Source organism: Moschus berezovskii, chromosome 1, assembly GCF_049115385.1.
Source record: "Moschus berezovskii isolate FMDL1 chromosome 1, NW_MosBer_1.0, whole genome shotgun sequence".
In the NCBI taxonomy this organism is placed as follows: domain Eukaryota; kingdom Metazoa; phylum Chordata; class Mammalia; order Artiodactyla; family Moschidae; genus Moschus; species Moschus berezovskii.
The window spans coordinates 23967624-23974119 of record NC_142460.1 but is presented as its reverse complement, the minus strand read 5'-3'; positions in this window follow the sequence as shown (position 1 = coordinate 23974119).

Sequence of the window (6496 nt, the reverse complement as noted above, 5' to 3'; positions counted from 1 at the left end):
TCAATTATCTCGGCAAATATTGGTAAACTGAGAATCTAGGTTACCACTTTTGTTAAATATATAATTGTAATATACTGGGAAATTATCAATTATAATTATTTTTCTCTAAATATACTAATAATAAAGAAGAGTGATAATAAAGAACGTTAGAAAATTAATGAAAGATAATGTATTTATATATATATATATATATATAAAACTTTGAAAAACACTTGTGTGTATCTATCTCTCATGCATTTTCTCAATGGAAAAATAAAATTTATTTTCTTCCCTACTATTTTGGAGTTGTGCTGATTTCTCTGGGAAATTTACTTTTCTTTGCCCATATTCAAACTGGAATTCTTATAAGTCAATGATGTCGGACACGACTTAGCAACTGAACAAAAACAACAGTGATATTGCAGGAAGGGGTTTCATTTAGAAGGAACATTAATCTATGTCAGTAGTCATCTTAACTGCATCAGCCTGTCTTTATCCATTTGCCTGTGATTACTCTGAACTCAGAAATGGAAAGGAAAGAAATTTCCACCACAAATGAGCGAATGATAAGTCCATGAGTGAGCTATTATTGGGGACTTACTTGGTTTCCAATAAACAAACTAACAACCATAAAACTTGAAGCAGTGATTTTATTTAAAAATAATTAGCATGAGATGGATTGCTGTTCATGTGTGTGTGTGTGTCCCTTACCTTTCAATCAACATTTGTCTCAAATTTTCTACTGTTTTGAAGAGCGGTTTTTAGAACTAGAAAAAGCTTATTTAAGTGTGCTATTAGTATCGCAGATTGTGGACGGTGGCCCTCCTGGAGACAGTGACACAGTTGTGTGCACGTGTGTATGGGCGAGGTCATGAAGGAATGGCTCTCAGACTCTGTAGACTCTACGTTGGCTGAATTCTGTGCATGAGAATGTGTGTGTGTTAGTCACTCAGTCTGACTCTTGTGACCCCATGGACTGCAGCTAGCCAAGCTCCACTGTCCATGGAATTCTTCAGGCAAGAATACTAGAGTGGGTAACCACTTCCTTCTCCGGTGGATCTTCCCTACCCAGGGATTGAACCTGGGTCTGCTGCATTGCTGGCAGATTCTTTACCACCTGAGCCACCAGGGAAGCCTGTACAAGAGACTACGTCGATGTAATACAAAAAATAAAGTACAGTTCTTCATGTCACACTTATAAAAATGTAAATATGGTTCTTATGGTTCTCCTGTAATTCAGATTCCATTTCAATAACAACTATTGATCTTCTAGCACATGCTAGAAACAGGTCAAATGCTATTGTAATTGAATTAGGCTAGTCTTTAATTTGGAGATGAAAAATCCCTTTTGGGACAGATTCTGACAATGAAGGAAAAGAAATCCCCGGGGGGCACACGTTTCACAAAGGGAGAGACTTTCTCTTTACAGAGCAATTCACAGCTGACTCTGAGGGTGTGATGGGAACACCCATAGTAGAATAGAACAGACTTACAGTGAATTGATGCACAGTGAATAGACTAATGGTGAACAGATGTTTTCTTACAGTGAATTGAACAGAATAAGGCAGCAGTCCATCTGGATTCAGACACCCCCTCCCCAGCTCTGTTCTTACAGACCATTGTTTCACTTTTCAACCTAAAACACTTCACTCATCTACATATTTGTTATATTCTGTGGCCGTGTTACCAGGTCCAAGCTAGCTCTGCTTGTCACAGAACAGGACAATGAATTGAAAAGATGAAGTGTTAAGGCAAGGAATGCAGCTTTACTGAACTGGTCGTCTCAAAATAACCATTTTATCAGGGTAGGTCTAGATGCCAAGTTCTTTTATAGAACAGAGTTGAGGGATGGGGTGGGTAAGGGGAGAGGAGGTGAGGAAACCAAATGCAAAGACCATTAATCTTGCAAATATCTCCTAGTATGGCGAGCCTCTGGAAGGGGATGTGTTAATTTCTTCCTTTCTGCCATCCATAGGTGGACAGGGTCCTGAACAAAGGCACTTTTAGTTTAGCAGTCAGGCAGAGCGGGTAGGATTCTCTGAAGTAGACCACTATGTATGATTACATAAACAAAAAGCAGTTGAAAAGCAAGTCAGAGAAAGAATTCCAACATGGAGTCAGAATTGGCTCTTCCCTGCAACAACCATAATTAACCACCCTTGACTCTAGACCCAAAACCCCAATTACAATGATTCCTTTGTGTCAGGCACTGGTGACTATGGACAATGGAAAATCAATCAACACAGTTCAATTCTGGAAAATCTCTCAAGTCCCCTTTCCATCTAAGGAGAAAATGTCCTGCCATAGACATTCACAGTAATTAACAACTTGACCCAAATGTCATTTTAAGTCCTTCATTTGTGAATCTCTTTGTTAATTATCAAATGTTGATTGCCCAAAGAGTACAGGATGGATGCTGTTCTAAGCAATGAAGATTAACTAGGGAGAAGGCAGTCTCTCCCTCGAGGAGCTTAGGGGCTAATTAGGAAAGAACTTGTGCAGCAAGTATGCGTCCCATTAAGAACCATCCTTTCTGTGGATTGTAAAATCATAGGATTTATGACATACTGTCCCAAACAAAAATGCCTACAGGGACAAGGGTGTGGACCCAAAAAATGAAGCAAATCAGGACAGGTAAGGACAGAGCAGGCTCCCCTGAAACAACAAAAGCTGCCAAAATCCAACTGATGTTTGCCATGAGAGAGAGAGCACCTTTGTGCTATTAGAACTTTACATCCTTAACAAGAAGACAGAAAACTGGGCCTTTTCATCAAATTCCTCAACTTTTAACATTGTCCACAGTGTGATTAGGGGCTTCCCCAGTGACTCAGCAGTAAAGGACACGCCTGCAATGCAGGAGACTTGGAGGAGATGCAAGTTCGTTCAATCTCAGGGTTGGGAAGATCCCCTGGAGTGGGAAATGGCAACCTGTTCCAGTATCCTTGCCTGAAATATCCTTGCCTGGAAAATTCCATGGACAGAGGAGACTTGCCAGCTACAGTTCATGGGTACACAGAGAGTCGGACACGACTGAGTGACTAAACAACAGTGTGACTGCTGAACAAAACATGTGGGACAAATTAGGCACAAGGTTCATCAGTTTCTAACCACATGTCAAGACCCGGTGGCCTCTGGGTATCAACTGCCATCAAGTAAGCTAACCCCAGGGGCTTCCCTCGTGGCTCAGTGGTTAAGAATCCGCCACCTGCCAATGAAGGAGACGTGGGTTTGATGCCTGACCCAGGAAGATCCCACATGTTGTGGAGCAGCTAAGCTGGTGCGTCACCAGAATGGAACTTATGCTCTGGAGCCCGCAAGCTGCAAGTATTAAAGCCCACATGTCCTAGAGCCCGTGCTCTGAAACAAGAGAAGCCTCCACACTGCAACTGGAGAGTAGCCCCTACTCTCTGCAACTAGAGAACAGCACTCACAGCAATAAAGACCCAACACAGCTCAAAATAAATAAAATTTTTTTAAAAAGAAAGCTAACCCCACTCATGTGTCAGTTTCTTTGTCAACACCAGGAATGCAGAAGCTGCTGGTTGCCTCTGTGGAATGCTTTAAGAATTAATGGCCCAGTGGAGGACTTAGATCTCCTTAGATAAAGGCACTGTACAAATAAACATTGTGATCACTGACATAATGTTTCATGCTAAAAACTTGCACTGTAGGTACCAAACTATAGTAATTTAGTTCTGTATATGACATAAACAGTTGAGGAGAAATTATTTAGAACTATTTAATATTCACGTCTAGATTTTTCCTTAAATAACACACTTATATTTTCTTTTTTTTTGGTTAACGACCTAGAGCCTTTGAAAGCTTCCCAAGAAAAATATAAACCTGCTTTCAAAATGAGTCTTTGTCTTAAACAGTAGCCTCAATAATTTTCACACTGCTCATATTTGTTCCCATGCTAAAGAAACTATGGGAGCTTGAAGTGCAGTTAAAGTATTCGAAAAGAAGACTGGCTGGTACGTGCCCAAATTCGCTTAAGGAACACGAGGTGCCAAGCTTTTCTATTCCCAAATGGCACTGGTTAGCCTGTGGAGGAAAATCCTGATATTTCCTTTGCTCCACAATTCCTGAATCAAATAAGAAAATATAGCAAAGCTGCTTCTATGGATCCACTATTTCCCTGACTGGAATTCTGTTAGGATAACCTTGTTGATCAAACAAAACCTGTATTTACCTGTGTTGATGTATTGCATGCTTTCTTGTTTCTCTTGCTCTCCCAGTGCCTGGGAAACATCACATGTTGATTAGCGTCAAAGCTTAAGACATACTCATTCCTCAGGTTCACCTTCATTATGCTCCTTTGAACATTGCACAACAGCCCAGACAGAGACATATTCCGAAAGATCCAGACTGGCCAGTGTTCAATAGGAAAAAATCAGCACCTGTAGGATGAATAATGTAATCTAATCAGGCTCATCATTCAGTGATTTTTTTAAAAAGTGTTCTCTCAATTATTATGTACAAGAGCAATACATTTATCTAGATCCCCTTTCCACTCAACACTGTTGATGGACAGGTTTGGGTAAAATCTAGCTAATTGCGTGTATGGCTCCAAAGAGTTACCCAGGCCTCTGCTTTGGTTAAACAATTGTGTTCATCACACAAGTCGTACTGTAAGTAAACAGATGTTGGCTCTTGAGCTAGATAAACACAGGCTTCTTAAGCATTTCAGTTAAGAGCAGTGTGTAGTATTGCTTCCCAATATGCACCAACTTGAGAAATAAAGTTTTTTGCTTAAGCTCAAGAAATACTGAGCCTGGGAAGATATTGGTCATATAACAACATATATACCATATGCATACTTTCACCCTTTGATAAAATAATGTTAGATACTAATCACCCATTCAGAAATAGAAAGCAAACTCAACTAGAGAAAGAAAGCAAGCAGGCAAGAAAGAAAGGAAAAGAAAGAAAAGCAACAGAAAAAAAACAAGCAAGCTCTTCTAGTGTCATGTAGTTTAAGATACAAAAAAAAGCAGTGTTGGAAAAGATTTAAAAACTATTTTTAAAAGTTGCCATCAATGTGCGAAAATTTGTTGTTGTTTTTCATTTGCTCAGTCATGTCCAACTCTATGTGACCCCATGGACTGCAGCACACAAGGCTTCCCTGTCCATCACCAGCTCCCGGAGTTTACTCAAACTTGTGTCCATTGAGTCAGTGATGCCATCCAACCATCTCCCCTTCTCGTCCTGCCTTCAACCTTTCCCAGCATCAAGGTTTTTTCTAATGAGTCGTCTCTTTGCATCAGGTGGCCAAAGTATTGGAGCTTCAGCCCCAGCATCAGTTCTTCCAATGAATATTCAGGGTTGATTTCCTTTAGGATTGACTGGATTGATCTCCTTGCAGTCCAAGGGACTCTCAAGTGTCTTCTCCAACACCACAGTTCAAAACATCAATTCTTTAACACTCAGCCTTCTTTATAGTCCAAATCTCACATCCATACACGACTACTGGAAAAACCATATCTTTGACTGGATGAAACTTTGGCAGCAAAGTAATGTCTCTGGTTTTTAATATGCTTCAAGGTTGGTCATAGGTTTTATTCCAAAGAGCATGTGTCTTTTAATTTCATGGCTGCAGTCACCATCTGCAGTGATTTTGGAGTCCAAGAAAATAAAAAATAAAGTCTGTCAGTGTTTCCATTTTTTCCCCATCTACTTGCCTTGAAGTGATGGGACCAGATGCCATGATCTTAGTTTTTTGAATGTTGAGTTTTAAGCCAACTTTTTCACTCTGTTCTTTCACCTCTTTCCTCTTCACTTTCTGCCATAAGGGTGGTGTCATCGGAATATCTGAGGTTATTGATATCTCTCCCTCATTTCACATGATGTACTCTGCATAGAAGTTCAATAAGCAAGGGGATAATATACAGCCTTGATGTACTCATTTCCCAATCTGGAACCAGTCCGTTGTCCCATGTCCGATTCTAACTGTCGCTTCTTGACCTGCACACAGGTTTCTCAGGAGGCAGGTGAGGCGTTCTGGTATTCCCATCCCTTGAAGTATTGTCCACAGTTTGTTGTGATCCACACAAAGGCTTTAGTATAGTCAGTGAAGCAGTCGGTCTTTTCAGTCACTCAGTGATGACTCTTTGTGACCCCAAGGACTGCAGCACGCCAGGCTTCCCTGTCCATCGTCAACTCCTGCTACAATGAAACAGAAGTAAATGTTGTTCTGAAATTCTTTTGCTTTTTCTATGATCCAACGAATGTTGGCAATTTGATCTCTGGTTCCTCTGCCTTTTTAAAATCCAGTTTGAACATCTGGAAGTTCTCGGTTCACATATTTTTGAAGCCTGGTTTGGAGAATTTTGAGCATTACTTTGCTAGTGTGTGAAATGAGTGCAGTTGTTATGTGCGGTAGTTTGAGCATTCTTTGGCATTGTCTCTCTTTGGGATTGGAATGAAATTTGAACAAGATATAAAGAAATATTTTCTGTTTTTTTTAATATATTATTGTATAATATGATAAGATTGCTGTATACAATAATGGGCTTAA